At 45.9% G+C, this 18,921-nt stretch overlaps 1 protein-coding gene across 7 annotated transcripts in view; it reads left to right on the top strand.

Annotated features, from left to right (window-relative positions):
- Window positions 1–18,921, top strand: part of RNF152 (ring finger protein 152) — a 72,362-nt gene that overhangs the window by 37,685 nt on the left and 15,756 nt on the right. The window contains exon 1 of one of the 7 annotated variants that reach the window (XM_027525853.1): window positions 9,209–9,699. The exons of the other annotated variants lie outside the window; for them this stretch is intronic. The gene's annotated coding sequence lies outside the window, so the exon portion shown is untranslated. Of the gene's footprint in view, window positions 1–9,208; window positions 9,700–18,921 lie in introns of those variants that run through there. 7 annotated transcript variants of the gene reach the window in all.

Raw genomic sequence — 18,921 nt, 5'->3', positions numbered from 1 at the left:
TGCCAGACAGTGTCCCGTGGGCTCTGCACGCATGCTCTCACGCGGTCACCCAGCAGTCGTGTGAGGTCGTGCTTTCTTGGTTTTCACTTTTTACGGAGAAGGGGCACTGAGGCACAGCAGGGCTAGATGTACTGTTTAAGCCCAAGTGATGTTCAAGTTCAAATGGCTCGTCAGGGAAGGGTCTAGCATTTTATTTCCAGAGGAGTCTGACTCAGACTTGCTTTCCATCCTGCTGTATTATTGCCTGGGGACAAAATCCACAGTTAGGAGGCTGGGAACGAAGATCCTCTGAAGGAGACAGGAAGGATATATTAGCTAACTCACCTCAGTTTGTCCCTGGCAGGTTTGAATGAGGAAGCATCATATTTATCCTGGAGTTAGGGACACAGAGCTGCTGAGAAACTGTGGATTACCTGAGGCCTCAAAGTGAATCATTGATAGAACTTAATCCAAAAGCCCGGTGCTCCTCCACCTCGTTCGATGGGGACTAACCCTGCCTGAGCCCGGTGTCCCTGCCTCTCTCTCGCCTGCTGCTGGGGGCTACAGGACAAGCGTTTGCTGAGACTGCTGACAACACGCTTCTTTCGCCCTTCAGCCCCGGAGGTGGTGGGGTCTCCCACGGAGGCTGATCCCTGGGGGTTTTGATAGAACCCTCCACCCTACACAGCCCCTTCCTTAACTCTCTCCTCCTTAGGAAAACGCAGCCGTGCCCAGCTTCAGCCACACACAGACAGGTAGGTCCCTGTGTGTTCAGTGAACATGGATGTGACTCACTGTTCGGTCACTGACTTCCAGCTTCCTATGTGGGAAGATGATGGTCAAGGAGTGGTATTAACTTTTTTCTTTGCCCATATGTGACATAGAAGGTATAGGTCCTTCAAACACGGTGTCGTTATTAGTGGCCAGAAAAATTGTGGAAGCAATGATATTTCTTGCCAAGTGTTGAAAAATTTCAAAACTAACTAGTGTCATGGGACAGAGAGAGACTTGGGACAAAGTCAATGGGAACCTGTTTTTCCTGCCGTCTCCTCGGACTTTAGTTGGCTAATGTAACAGAAGCCCCGAAGCAGTTTTTCAGTCAAGTGTCTAGGTGTGCTGGATGCTGGGGTACCAAGTAAGATGTACAGGGAACTCGTGTTCTGGGGGCTTAGACTCCATGCAAAACCGAATAAATCGCTTACATAAAGTGTTAGAAAGTGGTACCTGTATGCGGAAAAATAACCAAAGAGGGGGAGAGGGGATGCTGGGAGCGTTGGAATCTGTGCACAGGCCGGCAGAGAGGCTGTCTAAGAAGGGGGCTGAGCACAGACCTGCCGGAGCCCAGGCGGGAAGACACACGTGCATCTAGGGAAGTCTACGCAGAGGGCAGGGCCGCCAGGACGGAAGGAGCAGGGTGGGTGGGGTCCCTGGCGCACGATGGGGTCGAAGGCAGGGGCCGGGATGGAGGGAGCAGGGTGGGCGGGGCGGGGGCGGTCCCTGGCGCACGGTGAAGTTGGACGGCAGGCGTCCTGCGGGCCCTGCAAGGGCTTGGGTTTTACTTTTCACACGAGTGGCCGTTGTGGGGCTTCTGGAAGGTGATTATTGCAGCTTCCTCTGACTTTTTAAATTTTTATTTATTTATTTTTGGCTGTGCTGGATCTTCTTTTCTCTGCTGCAGAGGGTGGATCTATATGCTCTTCTCGAGGAGCTCGGGCTCCAGAGCGTTCAGGCTTTTGTGGTTGCGGTGTGTGGGCTCGGTGATTGCAGTTCCCAGACTCTGGAGCACAGGCTTAATAGTTGTGGCGCCTGGGCTTAGTTGCTCCAAGGCATGTGGGATCTTCCCTGACTAGGGATTGAACCTGTGTCTCCTGCATCGGCAGGCAGACACTGAGCCACCGGGGAAGCCCTTGCTCTGACTTTTGTTGTCATGCCCTGTGGGCTTTGCTGGTGGGTCAGATGGTAAAGAATCCACCTGCAACTCAGGAGACCCAGGTTTGATCCCTGAGTGGGGAAGATCCCCTGAAGAAGGGCATGGAAACCCACTCCAATCTTCTTGCCTGGAGAATCCTATGGACAGAGGAGCCTAGCGGGCTACAGCCGGTGGGGCTGCAAAGAGTGGAACACGACTAAGCAGCTAACACAACCGAGCAGCTAACATTCCTCTGGATGCGATACTGGGAGCAGGCAGCAGGAGTGAAGAAGGGGACAGGGCCAGAGAGACAGGACCAATATGCCAGGTGAGAGGGGTGGGAGCTTGGACCAAGGTGGGGTCAGTGGAGCAGAGAGTAGATTTAGGACCTTCTTAAAAAGATGAAGCTGAGGGGGGTAGATGGAATATGAGGTGTGTCTGAGAGAGGTAACCCAGAGGATGCTGAGGGGTTTGGCTTGAGCTGCTGGAAGGATGGAGCTGTTCTGGGGACGCAGAGTCAGTAACTGAAATGGGGAGGATTGTGGGGAGAGCAGGTCTGTGGGAGGCTGGGGGCGGGGGCAAGAATTCCATTCCATGAGAAGTCTATGAGAAACCCCAGTGGTGAAGTCAGATGTGACTGTTGTCCATGTTTGAATGGCAGTTTTTCATTTCAAATTATATCACCCTTGCTGGCTGGCTTCCTCTGAGGTATGTTTTAGAAAAAGAAATGTTTACACCATGGCTGTTGTGATTTCGAGAGTAAGCCTCAAGGCAGAATATGCAATGCCGGTATTTTCCGTTGATGGAAAACCATCTTTGCGTCGTTAACAGATTCAGGACACTTGTAGGAATTTGTTCTGAGCCAAGAGACTTTGGGCACTTTTAGCAGCTTGACTATAACGACACCAAACCTTTTTAGAGCAACGCTGCATGTTATGCCATCAAGCAGAGGGTTTCAGGCCAGCCACAAAAGCAGACCTTCTGCAAATGGAAAGCATTCTTTTAGCGAAGCCGGTTTGCTGGTGTGTTAGAGGTTTTGCTGCCCTGTGAGGTGTTTTTTTCTCTTTAGTGCTATTCTGTTAGGTCTTCCTTGTGCCCGCCCACTCACTTCTTTCTTTCTATTTATTTCTGAAAGTTCTGTTTTCTTGTTGGCAATGTCACCGTTACTCCTAAAGTGAAGTTAGACGATGCGTCGGGGAGAAGCGCCAGTGTTTCTCGAGCAGCTGTTACAGGCTGCCCAGCGGGTACCTTCCTAACCCGTTCAATCCTCAGAGCAACATTCTGAGATAGGTGTAAGTGTTTTTGCTTATCAGACATCTGAAATCAGTGAGGGCGAATGACTTGCAGGAGGCCTGAAACTGATTAGCCGCCAAAGTTGAGTTTCCGATCCTGAACAGTGAATTTCCAAGGTGCAGGAGCCCTGGCTCGGGCCAAGCTGAGTCCTCTCTTTGGACAGTTCAGTGCTCCTGGATGTCAGTGTACCGCTTTGTCTGCCTTCCTACTGATGAGGTGATGTTACGAGTCCTTGGGACTTCCATTCCAGCAAACGTCGTGTAAGGAAAGACGTGGGAGAACGTGGCGGGCAGGGGAAGGCTGTGCTCCGAGAAGGTGCGTGTGTTCTGGGACCACCTTTCACCCCACCTCAACCTCTCGGCCAAAGAGTTGTCCAGCCAAGGAGATGGTGAAAAGGCTCTTTGCAGTAGGAGCAGCACCAAGCGAGGCCTGAGGTTGGGCTGAGACTGGATTCGATGAGATCGTGTGGGCACAGCGGTGGGAGAGGTGGAGAAGACTGACCCTTGTGCCTTTTTGGTTGTTTCGGTTTTCCGTGAGAAGTGGAAAGTGTCGCCACTTTTCAAGATAGTCTTTGGGGATTTTAAAAAAAAGGCTTAGGAAAAAGCCCACGTTGAGCCAACGTTGCTGGACTGAGAATTATAAAGTGCGCATTGGCTAAATTTTTTGAGCAGGCTTTCAAGGCTAAACGGGCTACCCTGGTGGCTCAGATGGTAAAGAATCAGCCTGTAATTCAGGAGACCCCAGTTTGATTCCTGGGTTGGGAAGATTCCCTGGAGAAGGGAATGGCTACCCATTTCCGTGGGGTTGCAAACACTTGGACATGACTCAGCGACTAACACTTTGCACTTTTCACGGGACTAGACAACCATGGTCAGGTTCACCATATGCAGAGATTATTAGGAGATGGTTTTAATTGGGAAGACTGTCAGCCCAGCTGCCTCTGCCTCTGCAGTAGGAAGCCAGTGTCTCGAAGAGTAGGGTGTGTGAGTGCTTGGAGGGTAGTCACCCAAACGGGGCAGTGCGGCAAGTACAGATAAATGTATCTACCCACGTAAGGTGAGCTGATAGAAAAGCTGTCGGAACCTGTTGTAAGGGAAGAAAACTTTTTGACGATAAACGTTAAATTTCAGCGCCTAATTAGATGAAAGGTTGATGTTTTCTAGCACAGACGCTCCCAGGTGGCTGGTTTGAGTGGCGGCTTTAAGGGCATGCTCTGTATGCCCCGCTGGCATGGGGCTGGCGTGTGGGCTTGGCAAGATAGCTGGCACCCTGAGCTGACTTCATTGTTCACCGAGTTTTATCTCACATCCCTAGCATTTCCCTTCCTCCACAGCACGGCCAGAGCTGTCACCCCTGTAAATGAACAAGAAAATCTTCTTAACCCAGCCTCTCTCCTGGCATAAAAATCCTACAGTGTCACCAGCATCGTTCTGCCCTCAGATCCACTTCTGGCCCCTGGGAGGAATAGAGAAAATGAATGAAATAGGCCCTTTGTTACTTGCCCTGCATAAATTGTTCATCACTAGGGTGAGTAGGTGAATAAAATACCTTTTTGCAAGGCCATTGTGAATATCTAAAGTGGTCGTCAGCGCTTTAAAAACTAGGATAACATGCATTTTGCGAATTCCTTTGAGAGAAAGAGTTCCAGTGCATCTTACTGCTCTCCTTGGAGGTGAAAGTTTTAAGCACAAACGACCCACAGACCCATGCTTTCAATACGCCTTAAAAATATGTATATATAGTATTGGAGCTGCTTTATTCCTCTAACTCCTCATCACCCTCCAGAGTCACTGGGTAGATGCGAGATGAGTACTTTGGTAGACTGTGTGTGCTGGGAGTGTAGGAAAGGGAGCTTCCCTTCCAGGTAAAACGTTCTGCTGTGAACACAGCAGACCCAAACAGGCTTCTGACACTGAATAGCAGAACGAGCGCACAGAGCCCACCAGCGCAGGTGTGGCTCATCACGCCAGGCTGTGCCGACCACCGGCCTTTGCCATGTGAAGGGGGGCATTACAGGGTCATTTTTATTATTTCCAGCGTTCTGTTCCTGATAACTCTTTGAATTATTTGGGATTTTATGGAGGACATTTGCTCATGAATTTGACTTTGGCTCTCATACAAAATGATAACCTGATCTGTGCTCTGTAGAGTCTTACTGGAATACCATCAGGGCTTTTTATACCAGAGCGCCATTCCTAAGGGAAGTTGATATCTAATTTGGGGAGGCTTGACTTGAGAAACCAATAGAAATGGCTAGAAATAACACTGGGAACCTAAGTCATTTCTAGCCGGAGCTGGTTTTTCTGTGGGAGTGTGCGTGAGTCCTAAAGAAAATAGTCTTACCAATCGCTCAGAAGTGGTTATCCACATTCCCCTGGTACAAGCCCGCGTGAGCCATTCTATCAGCCTCTCCGGAGCTGGTCGGCCGGCACCTAGCCGGGTCTGAGCTTTACGATGCAGGACACTTGGGAGGAAACCCCACCTAACCCTCTCCCGTTCTGAGGAGTCGGGTGGCTGTGCCTGATGGATGTTCAGGACGCCCGTTCGGGTCTGTCCAGAGCCTATGAGGAAACCAAGTGACTGGGTGGCGGTCGCCCGGGAAGGCACTCCGTAGTCGTGCGTTTAACCTTTGGCCACGAAGGAAGGGTCTGCCAGAGAGGAGCTGCCTGTGGGCCCTAATTTTTATGGAAACAAGTCTCCGGGGAAACAGCCCTGTGACTCTTGGCCTGAGTCTGACAGCTGCCAGGCTTATTAACGAAATGACAGCAGAGAAGCAGCGGGCGGCTGGGAACACGAGAGGCTGCGCTCTGCTTCCACATCGTGCGCGCGGTCAGCCGTCAGTTAACAGAACTTCGCTGCGAGTCAGAGAGCTGGGCCGCAAGAGGTCTTTCAGGAAATGTTCATAATGTGGAATTATTCTGATCCTTATTGTGTCGGCTGAAGAAGGAACAATGGCTTGTTCATAACACATTGTTCAATAGGAAGAAATGTAGTGATGGGAATTGCTGGGTAAGTACATAGCAGGGTGACTATGACAAGATTTGTGGTAAAAATAAATGCGAATCCTTAAAAAAAATAACTGAGTTGAGTTTTATGATTTGCTGTTATTGTCCTTGTTCTGACTTTAAAATAATACCTTCCAGTGTAGCCCTTGGGCCAAATCCTGCCTGACTCCTGTTTCTATAAATAAAGTTTTATTAGAACACAGGCACCGTGTTGTGTATGGCTGCTTATTGTATATGGCTGCTTCCTGCTACAGCGGCAGAGCTGAATAGTTGCAACAGACACAGTAAGATCCACAGGACCTAAAGAATTTACCATCTCTCCCTGTACAGAAAAAAGTATGTTCATTTCTATTCTAGAATATAGCCACTCAAAACAGCCTTGGTGATTCATTGGCACATTGAAGTCTGAGAAGCAATGGCCTAGGGCATTCTTTATCGGGGCTTCAGGGATCAGACTCCGTGAAGTTATAGACACAGTTCTGTTTGTGTGCTTATGTGTATTTTTCTGCACCTCTACCTTCTCAGACATGGAGGGATATGTACCCTTCCTCACTTTTTCAAAACCATCTGTAACCCTCCAAAATTGAGAATCATTAGGCTAGAAAAGGGAGGCCTTGACTCAGAATTCATGGATTCATGTTTGCAGTGATGGAAACAAAGATCTTACTACTTCACACTAAGAAAAGTCAGGCGCAGCGGGTGCTTCTTTGTTTATTTATTCTTCAGTAAAGATGGAAGGTTTGCAGCCCAGCCTAGTTCTGGGCTATGACACTGTGTAACTGTTATTAATGGGTAAGGGATTATTTCATGGATATTGGTTCCTTGAGCCCTAATAGCTATTGTCGTATCACATTGTGGTTCTGAAGATATTTATTACCTGACTCTCCCACCTTGGAAAAATGAAAACTCTAAGGGCCAAAATTATAGGCCTTCGTAGTGACTTTTTATGGATACCCACTAGAAATCACTGCTAGTTAGCCTGACAATGTTATTAAACATCCATCATGTAGAGAACCCTGTAGGAATTTCTAAAAGGCAGAAGATGGAATCTAAAATGGACTGAGGCTGACTGCTGATCGCCTTTCCTATGAATGGCTGCTTCTCCTGTCTTCCTCACCCGTAATCAGGCTCCTGCAGTAGGTATTAGGGCCAGAAGACTTACAGGTCATCTCAAGGTTACCTGGACAGACACGTGCTTCCGGGGATACAAGCTGTGCAGATCAGTAGAGGGAGGAATAACAGTGATTTAGAAAATGGGGTGTCAGAGGTAGAAGAAGAAAAGAAGCTCAGAACTGTCGAGGAGCACTGACCTTGGATCCAAAATATCACCCTCACAAACCAGAAAGATACTTTGCTTCACAACTGAATTTTTTTTTATCCATTAGAGATTAATGTAGGTTAAGTGTTAGGCACTCAGTCGTGTCTGACTCTTTGCTACCACAGGGACTGTAGCCCGCCAGGCTCCTCTGTCCGTGAAGTTCTCCAGGCAAGAATACTAGACTGGGTAGCCATTCCCTTCTTCAGGGGAATCCTCCTGACCCAGGGATCGAGCCTGGGTCTCCTGCATTGCAGGCAGATTCTTTACCTTCTGAGCCACCAGGGAAGCCCCTAATGTAGGTTTAAGGTGGATTACAATTAAGAATTTAAATACTTTTTGGTGCTGATTTTCAACGAGGGTTGAAGCAAACAGGTAGCTGAGATGCTGGATTCTGGGAGCTGAAATGGAGTTGTGTTCAGTGCAAGCCTGGCTCTTGGGCTGCCTGGGACCCAGGGACTCTGAAAGTTCGCCTGTGAAGTCAAGGAGTTAGAAGCAAACAGTTATGCCTAGGAGCGAGACCAAGGCCGACTCATCAGGTGGAACTAGGCGGCTCCAGACCCTGGAGTGTGAGGCTGTGGAAGAGGGGGAGCTGTGAGGGATGGACCCCATTTTGCAGGCTCAGGTCCTCAGGGTTGTGGGCTACAGAGAAAAGACAGACCAGTTCAGGCTGCAGGGTTCCAGGAGGCTTGACTGATGCTGAGGATTTTCTGCTTCATAGGAGCAAAACTCTGAACATTCCAGGAGAGCGCCGAGGTTACATGTATTTTCTAGATGTGTCTACTTACAGGCCCCAGAGCAGAGATATCCAGTGGCCATGAGCACACCTATTAGCCAAGTCTTGGTTTCTAAACGCCATTCTGGGCCTGGGGGAGGGGAAATATAAGATGAGCCTAAAACACCTTTTTGTGCCAGAAAGTAAGAAGTGCTCAAAGAATGGTGGGGTCATTTCAGAAGGACATAGCAGTCAGGTTGAAGAAGCTCCCAGTAGCCCAACCTGGGTCGTTTTCAGCATCAAAATAAATATAGCAGTAATGAATCACAATTCATTGAGTAATATAAAGTCGGTGAATCCATACTAGTATGGATAAAATAAATAAGGAAAATAAGACATTCTATCAAAGATAGATAATACTAATAAATGTAGAATAAAAGGTAGAATTAACAGTCATCATTGGTAATCATCATGTAATGGTTAATTCAGGAAAGAAATGTTAAAAACAAAATCAGGGAGTTAAAGCTTGATAAGGAATAGGATTTACATAGCTTCAGGCTATCTCTCCACAAAATACTTGTTAAATACAAAAGGAGGGATTAAAGAGGAACTTTACTTTGGAGAAATCTTGGAGACACGAGTGATCAAGTAGCTATAATACAATCACGTGCTAAGATAGAAGGGGAAGATGATAGCATTGCTTCTGTAATATCGCCCCTCTCCCCACCAAAAATGTATAACCTGAATCTCTTCCTGAGAAAACATCAGACAAACTCCCAGGTGGGCCCCAGTGATACAGAACCCGCTGGCCAGTGCAGGAGACATAGGAGACACGGGTTCGATCCTTAGGTCAGGAAGATTCCCTGGAGAAGGACATGGCAACCACTCCAGTATTCTGGCCTGGAAAATCCCATGGACAGAGGAGCCTGGTGGGCTACAGTCCATGGGTCTCAAAGAATCGGACACGACTTTTGTGTTGTGCTCCAAAATATAATTGATGGTAATCTTCAGATTGTCAAGGTTATAAAGGAAAGGGAAGACTGAAGACCTCTTCCAGATGGGAGAAGAATAAAGAAACATGGCAAGTAAATACAGCCTGTGACTCTGGGTCCTACCCTTGTGTATTAGGACATTTGATTAAATGTGCGTGTGGTCTGTGGTAGCGTATCAGTGTAAATTTCCTCATGTCAGTGGTCCTACTGCAGTGAATTAGGAAACACGTTGAGTACACGAGGGTCATGGGACCTCTGGCATGAAACTTGCAAGTGATTTAGGGGAGGGGGAAGTTATTTGGTATTCTGCAACAAGGTGGATAATCATTATGTTTATTGAAGTTGTGTAAGATGGCAAAGGTCAGCTTGGATTGCAGATGGGTGAAGAGGTTGAAGGTGAACTGGCAGCTTGTATTGTCTTTATCCAGAGAAGGCGATGGTAACCCACTCCAGTACTCTTGCCTGGAAAATTCCATGGACGGAGGAGCCTGGTAGGTTGCAGTCCATGGGGTCACTAAGAGTCAGACACGACCGAGCAACTTCACTTTCCCTTTTCACTTTCATGCATTGGAGAAGGAAATGGCAACCTACTCCAGTGCTCTTGCCTGGAGAATCCCAGGGTTAGGGTGCCGTCTATGGGGTTGCACAGAGTCAGACACGACTGAAGTGACTTAGCAGCAGCAGCAGCAGCAGCAGTTGTCTTTATCACAAAGGCATATTCCAGTGGGGACAAGAACGAAAGAGTAAATGGGAAAAATTGTCAGTGGAGGATCAAGGAGCATCAACCTATAAAAGGCTCTAACACGGCAAGTGTCCTCCAGGAGGGAGTCGTTGGGAGGCGAAGAGTTGAGCCACGAGGAAAGGGTGGGTTAAGACGCTGATGGATCTGGATGTGGAGTGAGAGCAGGGGCCTCGGGGGGCTTTGAACAGAGTCTGGGCGCCAGTCTGCATGTTGCCCTCCCTGCGCCCTCCAGGGCCGGCCTCGTCGGTGGTGGCTCTTCCAGCTCGTGCTTTCCGCGGTGGTACAGCCGTCGGGGACGCTCTCTGGCTGTGCGTAGATGCTCTGCAGCCAGGTTGGACAGGAGAAGTGGTTGGCCGGGCACTTCAGAAGGATTACAGCAGTTTATTCTGGAAAGAGAGGTTGGTTTAAGCTCACTCTGAGATATGTTTCATTTAATCTCAGTTCTCTGAGGTTCATTTCTGTTAATGCTAATGAAAATCTGGCTGGCTCCAAGTACAGGCTGAAATGGGGGGATTTAAGTGTTACTCCTCTGCCTTTGGTTAGGGGGCTGATCTTTAGAGTCCTTTTGGTGATTGCTGCTCCGGACCCTTGAACATGCTGAGTAAGTGAAAAGCCAGACGAGGCTGAAATGGACGGTATAGGATTGTTTGTATTTCATGTTAACTTAATTTGCTGAAGATATAGATGCCTGGCGTGTGCTTAAATGCTGTGGTCTATGCATGAAGAACATGCACCTCCTGCTCTAGAGGCCCCAGAGTTTGGGGAAGAGTTGTGAGTGAACATGTAGTTTTAATGCTTCACGGGAAGGATCTTACTAGGTGCTGACAAAGAGCTGAGGGGCTGAGGAGGAGAGAGCCTCCAATTTTGCAGAGGTTGTGAAGGGACACCTTCAAGGCAGGAGGACCATCCTGTATGTTTCCTCAGAGAGGCACAGAGGTGGGAACCAGGAGTTGGAGGGCGTCCCGGAGCCTGGGGATGGGGGGAGATGTGATTAACGGGCCTGCATGGAAGGACCCTGCGGGCCAGCCCTGAGGAGTCTCGAGGGAAAGAGTGCGTTTGGGCGCTGTGAGCTAGGAGCTGCTCTAGACCCTTTGCCTGGCAAAATAGAAGCTTAATCGAGACAGGCACCACGTTCAGTGGGTGAGTTTGCTCTGGATGCCGCAGTGAGAAGCACAGATTGAAATTTATTTTCTCACAGTTCGGGAGGCCAAGTCAAGGTGTCCACAGGGTGGGTTGCTTCGGAGGATTCTCTCCTTGGCTTGTAGATGACCGTCTTTCCCTTGTGTTTTCACGTGGTCTCCAAAATACCTGCCCGTCCCCAATTCCCCCGTCTTATAAGGGCATCATCACCCTGGATTAGGGCCACCCTAGTGGGCTCATTTTACCTGAATCACCTCTTTGAAGACTCTCTGAATACAGCCACACTCTGAGGTGCTGAGGGTCAAGACTTGAATGTTTGAATCTTAGTAGAGTTCAGTCAGGGAGTTTTACTTTTGTGGATCACCATGCTAATTTCTAAAGGGTGATTGGCAGTTTTTCTAGAAGTGTGAGAGACTTGCTGTAGCTATATCGAGGCTTCCTCTCACCTATAATCTTAGACATAAAAGGACCAACTAAACAGGTGGAATGGGACGAGTTTAAGGCTTCACCACCTTTGCAGCATCGTGACACTTCAACCCAGCATGTGTAAGGACATGCTCCCGCAAAATCACACTCACCACACTCAAGGAATTCTCCATTAATTTGGTAATGTCATTAAATATACAGTCCATATTCAACAATATCCTTTATCACCATAGCATTCCCCCCCACCCCCCGCCTCAATCCTGGATCACACCTGAGTTCAGGCATCGTATTTAATTACGCATCTTCTTAGTCTCTTGTAATCTGTTACAGAATTGTCTCCTTGCCCGCTCCCCCCCCTTTTTCTGCCTTTCCACGGCATTGACCGTTCTGAGGAGCCCATACCAGCCCTACATATCTTGCACCCTTGTGGTGAAATCAAGATGACATTTTGATTCAGTTCAGTTCAGTCGTTCAGTTGTGTCCAACTCTTTGTGACCCCATGGACTGTAACACGCCAGGCCTCCCTGTCCATCAAGACCCTGACGCGGGATTGAAGGCGGGAGGAGAAGGGTACGACAGAGGATGAGATGGTTGGATGGCATCACCGACTCAATGGACATGAGTTTGAGTGAACTCTGGGAGTTGGTGACATTTTGATATTAACGATATTCCGTTGCGTCACCACTGAAGGACCGTGACACGTGTGCTGAATTAGATCTTTGGTTAAAGGTGCTGTCTGCCCAATCTGTGCATCGTAAGGATGACTTTTTACCATTTAATAAGCAATCCGAGCACTGATTCTTTGAGGCAAGTAAATACCCTGTCTTTGAAAAACCTTCCCCCCAGTGATTTTAGTATCTGTTGATGGACTTTGGCTAAATCAGTCACTGTGCTGGAGATGGGAAAATGGTGTTCTTTAGGTTTAATCGGTGGTTTTTTCATCTATAAACTAGCACTTGTTAGTTATAAAACAACACTCTTCCTCCCTAACTCCTCTTTCTGTTTTTTTTCCGTTTGAGTATCACTGTGGAGTCACGGATCGTTTTATAATCCAGTGTCTTGTAAACTGTTGCTTTGTCTTAGTCATCTTGGATGACTGGGTGGCGTGAACAGCAAATAATTATTTCCCCCAGTCTGGACGCAGGGAAGTTCAAGGTCAGTCTGGACGCAGGGAAGTTCAAGGTCAAGGGCTGGGCAGGTTCAGTTCCCGGTGAGTGCTCGCTTCCTGGTTCTCCGACGTCTGCTCTCTCACCGTCCGCGCTTTGTGGAGAGAACGCTCTACCATCTTCCTCTTCTTAGAAAGGACTGATCCCATCATGAGGGCTCCACCCTACCGCCTCATCTCAACCCAATTGCCCCCAGCAGCCCCACCTTCAAGCACCATCACCTTGGGCTTAGAGCTTCAGTTTCAGGGAGACACCAACATTCAGACGGTCGTTCTTCCCCACGTTCAGAGGTTGCCAGGTTTGTGGCAGTTTGAGCACCTTCAGGCTAACCCTTGTGGCTTCTGACACACCCCCATCACTCTTACTTGATGGCACTGTGGGATGATCCCGGCTCTCACTTTGTATTTTCTCTGCCCCGGACCTGAAATCAGCCATTTCCCAAGGATTTCAGGTTCTTTTTAGTGAGAAATTGTATTGAGAAACCAGGATCTAGGGTTGAAGCATGCTTATTGTTACTGGACTGTCATTGTTTCTAGACTTTTACAGTGGACAAAACTTAGAAATACATATGTACTATTTTAAATTGTGATTGTGTGCCTGTGGTTCCAGTTTATATTCAGCACAACTGATTCCTTCTTACCTTCCCTGGTTTCAGTATTTTTTTTATATCCCCTTTTCCTACCGTGTGAAAACCTTCTTTCCTAACAACAGCAATATAATTGCTTATTTTAGCAGGTAGTATGTACAAAATAGTTTCAGAATTACTACTACACTGGCACCAATACCAACAACAAACCAATTAAGTAAGGTTCAAAATTGCTTGACAGGTATCATCATCATCATCATCATTATTACTAGTAAAGAATGCACCCGACTAAGAGTTGCCAGGCGTTTATGTTCAGTAGCTACTGAATGTAGCTGTGCTGTCCATCTGAGATCACTTCCCTTGTTTCTGTTTATACTTGATTTTAGGGTTGACTTTTACCCCCCGTCTTCTTTAATTATTTTGAGGGATGTGTAAAATGTTTACATGACCTAAGAGTCACAGCTGTACAAAAGATACACTGAGAGGCCGCAGCCCCGTATCCTTTCTCTCTGTTGCCATCTGTCCACTTACTGATGACCATTTACATTAATGAATTTATTCTTTTGTTTATTTGCATAGAAATAAGCAAATAAATAAGCAATAAAAAATATTTTTACTCTCCTTCTTGATCTTTCACCTTGCTGTCTTCTCGCCTCATCCAGAGCAGCTCATAGCATTTTTCCCCTTCTGCATGGCCACGTGGTACTCACTGGGGAACAGACACAATTAGTTTCCATGAATGGGGATTTGGATGACTTTCCCCAGCATACTGGTGCTGCAGATAATGATGAAAGGAAGGAACTACCATGTGAACATGTTATTTTGTATTTTCGAGGTATATTTTCAGACTGAATATTTAAAAGTAGAAATACTGGGTTGAAGGTAAAGTCATAAGTAGCTTTATAGAGAATGACACACTTCCCTCCTGATTTGTTCTCTCAAGAGCAGTGTTAAGGAGTGCCTGTTGGGGGTAGATGATTAGAGCCCTTTTTCAGGTAGAGTGAGGAGTTTTCAGTGGCTCTTGGCCCTTATTTGGCAACACAATCACCCAGGGAGCTTTTGCAGATATTTGCCTCAGAACCACATACCCCAGAAATTCATTTGTTCAGCCTCCGGTGGACATTATGAGGCGTAGATTTAAATTATTTTGTCGAAGTACAAGTTTAACGTCTAAGTTTAGTTACCAACATAGTAACTGTCTTCTTCAGTGAACTCACCATTCTCACCATTCTGGGAAGAGAAAATCAAGCATACTGTTAATGGGTGAATCCAGTCATGTTCATGGTTTCGTAACTGCCTACACACACTGGTGACCATGTATCCTCAATTTTTCAAAAATGACCTGATTTCAATTAGGTTTCATTCATTCTCCAAGCATTTATTGAGCACTCACTGAATGCCAGCCGTTGCCGAGATACTAAGGAACGAATACAAGACAGGTCGTGTCTTAGGGCATTCATTCCGGTGGAGGAGAGGCCACTGAGCCCCTCACTTGGCCAAATACGGGCTGCGTGTAGGTTCTTGCCCTTGACGAGCTCCCTTTCCAGTGGGGCAGACACAAGTAAATGAAATATGATCATTATAGAAAGGGCTCCTTAGAGCACATGGCAGGAGCATCTAACCCAGGTGGAAAGATGGGGGAAGGCTTCTTGGAGTTGGTGGTGGGCAAATGGGCTGAGTGTTGCCCTACTGAAAGAGGGAGGGACAGCACCCCAAGCTAGGAGAATGATGTGTGTGCAAAAGCTCAGCAGTGAGAGAGGAATTAGCTTTTAGAGAAACGCAAGTGCCTCCGAGTGGCTGGAGCGTGGGCTTCAAGCCAGGCACGACAGAAAGAAGATTGTATACGTACCCACAGGCCGTATCATCTGCTCTGGTGCCTGGCGCATAGTGGGTGTTAAATAAGTCACTGGATGGCTGATCGCACGAATGAAGACTTGCTGATTTGTGGAACAGAGCAGTTTTGCATGAGTGTTTTGCTAACCACATTCAAGATGAACAGAGTTGGTGTTCCCAGTGTATTTGATACTTTATCTTATGAATAAAGTTGTTTTTTTTAATGCAGATGGCAATCAGATTTTGAAAGTAGCCATGATTGGAAAGGGTCACCTGGATGATGTATTGCCCTATTCTGGATTGATGGACAGAAAGAAAAATCTCTTCAAATTGTTTTCACAATGTTCCTGTCTCTTTATCTGCTTATTATAATCCAGCTTCGGGGATAGATGGCATTTTAAACATGCATAGTCCTTTTGGCCCCGAGAGCCCATCAGCTAAAGAAAAACAAACGGGCTAGACTCACAGACAGCGCTCGGGTTGAGTGGTGTCAGCTGTGGGATGGCTTCCTCAGGAAACCGTGTTGTGTGCGAGTCTGGATCTGCAGTCTCATTGACATTCCACTAGATTGGAAACGAGCAGTTGCAACAGTTCAAGCGAGCATGTGAAGGACAGGAGTTCTGGTGGAAGTTGGATTGAGTTTGCAGCTATAGCAGTGGGTCCCTGTGAATCACCTTACAGTTGAATTTCCTTAAGGCTTTGCTCCCTCTTCCCTCCTTTTGATGTAGGTTAAATTTGACCTTCTTTTAACTTACTCGGTGTTTTGAGAGCATTAGAGAATTATTTTCTGAAATAGACTGGCTGTCTCAATAAACCAATGTAATCTGATTCCCATGACCTACATCAGCTAATGGCCAGTGAGACGTCCCTTTTCATTTAAATCTGTATTTGTTGTTTTATTCCTATTATTATTATGTCTCTATGAAAAATGTCATAATATGCATAAAGCAAGGAAATAGCTATTTTCTCTGTTGGTAAAAGTCATTGAGTTTACTAGAAGAAGCATAGAACCAGAAACAGAGGAAGCTGGCTGCCACTGTGTAACTGGCATAAAGATTTGAAATATGCTTAACCATTTCTTCTGCTTTGAAAGAGTATCTTGAATTAAGCAGATATAGATTTACTGTGTTATTAAAGGTACTCGTAAAATAAGAGCAGAATGACAAAAGCTCAGCAATGTGAAGCATAGAAAATTACCACTTCGTAGTTGAAAATGAATGCTTGAAAACCAGGCAGGACCTAGCATAGGTGGGCTCCATCGAGAGTTGGCTTCTAAAATCCTATCGGTTTTATTTTCTGGCCTGAAAGACTCTATTTTAATTTGCTTTCTACTTACTAAATGAATGCTTATTAAATCAGACTGTTTGAAACTCAGAGTTTGGGTAATTTACAAAATATTAGCTTCCTGGTTTTAGATACATTTTATGAATATTCTAAGAAAGATAAGTTATAGAGATTTTTTTCTTAAATGAAACTGGAACTCTTATAGTAAGTTATTGGTAGGTTAAATAGACTTGAGGAAACAGGGTAGTATCAGTCCATGACTATTTGGTAAATGTAATATTTGCCTTAGTGAACTGGGCTAGTCGTTTTCACCAAATAAGACTTATCAATTACTTTATTTAACTGAGCTGCTAGCTTTGGAAAATAAGTATTCTGTACTATAAAGGTTCATAGTTTTATGTTTTAAGTAGTTTTGATTAGGTAATATGTGTATACATGTGTGAAAAATGAATGTGTTAGTTGCTTAATCAGGTCCGACTCTTTGTGACCCCATGGATGTAGCCCACCAGGCTCCTCTGTCCATGGGATTCTCCAGGCAAGAACACTGGAGTGGGTTGCCGTGCTCTTTTCTAGGGATCTTCCTGACCCAAGGATCAAACCCAGGTCTCTCTTGCATTGTAGGCAGATTTTTTACCATCTGAGCCAACAGGGAAGCTAGCTTTGGAAAATAAGTATTCTGTCCTATAAAGATACACAGTTTTATGTTTTAAGTAGTTTTAGTTAAGTATTATGTCTATACAGATGTACTTAACACAAAAAAATCCAAATATTGTGACTAACAATACCAACTTCCCTACTTACTCAAGTCCAAAATACTCTAGGATGACTTTATTCAAACCAAAAAAGTATGAAAAGGATATTGCAAAAGGCATTGGTAGAAATTGTTTTTAAGTTTTGGCCATTACTGATTAACTCAGATGTTGTGACTATCAGTTGTTTAAAAACCTGGCTTAAATATTTTACTTCCTCTAGAATTGAATGTATTTGATGTGATGGAGAAAAATTGCAGTAATTCTGTAACAAAACCAGTTTGACTTAAGAATTGTCTGTCTCTGTTAGTTTCCACAAAATGGATTGGATCTTATGTGACCTATATATATATATAAATATCCTAACAGATCATGACACATATATATTGCCACACATACATGCTATATTTAGAATATGTATTTATATTCTAAAAAGGTTACATAATTTTCAAAGTTTTGGAAGTAAATTGTTCTTTATTTGATGACGAGACCTCTAAGCTTTAATATTTAACAAGAATTTTTGTTAATTACAGAAGTCATTTACATGTCAAGTTTTAAAATAAAATGAGTTATTACTTTTATTTGACACAGAGATTGTATTTTTACAGTGTTTTTTGCTTTGAAGGTACTTTGTGAGAGTAGGTGGTGAACACTGTGTCCTAAATTGCTAAATTTTTTTCCTCCCAGCCAGCTTAAATGCTTTGTGCACGGTCTTGGGTATAAAGGTTTGGCTCATTCATAACTTCACATTTCAGTTTGCCCCTCCTTGGAAAGTTGAATTGTTTTAGTTGAGATAAAACAAGAATGAGTGAGAGTAGGTGTGGCCTTTAATGCTGTGTCATTATAAAGAAGTGCCCACCATCTAAGGTTGTACCATTTAGAGACGTGTCTGTTCACAGAGGAGCAAGGAGCTCTGATGAGTAAATAAGAAAGGGAGAGAAGCTGAATCCAGCGTTTCCCTGCGTCGATTTTATGATCACAGCCTGGTGTTGAGTGAGAAAGGAATTTACGAGGCAAGGAATGGCTGTGGGCCCAGAGACAGTCCTTATTTGACAATGTGATGCCCTAGTGATCATTTTGGCCCCGCACACCCCCTTACGGGTATTTGACTGTAGCTTTTCAAAGGTGAAAAGAATGGGAATACTGTTAAGGTTTAATCTCTATAAACTTAAACATCTGTGATTCACTGTTCTCCTCCCTTGCCTCCATTTTTTCTAGAGGGCCTATTAATGAAAATACCTATTTCCTTGTTGTCTAATAATTGACTTGGTGAAATATAACTTCATATAAATAAAAGTATGTGGTAAAGCTAGTTTCTCAATCGTTGTCTAAGCACCCCGTGGAAGTCAGGACTCCAGTGCTTAGACAGTTTCAAAATGTAGAGTATACTGGCCATCTCTGTGGCCTCCAGCCACACCCCCCACCTCCAGCCGCACCCCACCCATTGCATTTCAGCAGCGCCGTGCCCCCCACCCATTGCATTTCAGCAGAGCCACGCCCCTCACCCATTGCATTTCAGCAGCACCATGCCCCCCACCCATTGCATTTCAGCAGTGCCACGCCCCCCACTCACTGCATTTCAGCAGTGCCACGCTCCTCACCCATTGCATTTCAGCAGAGCCGTGCCCCCCACCCATTGCATTTCAGCAGAGCCATGCCCCCCACCCACTGCATTTCAGCAGCACCATGCCCCCCACTCACTGCATTTCAGCAGCGCCACGCTCCTCACCCATTGCATTTCAGCAGCACCATGCCCCCCACTCGCTGCATTCCAGCAGAGCCATGCT

Source organism: Bos indicus x Bos taurus, chromosome 24, assembly GCF_003369695.1.
Source record: "Bos indicus x Bos taurus breed Angus x Brahman F1 hybrid chromosome 24, Bos_hybrid_MaternalHap_v2.0, whole genome shotgun sequence".
Classification (NCBI taxonomy): domain Eukaryota; kingdom Metazoa; phylum Chordata; class Mammalia; order Artiodactyla; family Bovidae; genus Bos; species Bos indicus x Bos taurus.
This window is presented reverse-complemented; position numbering and strand designations above follow the sequence as displayed.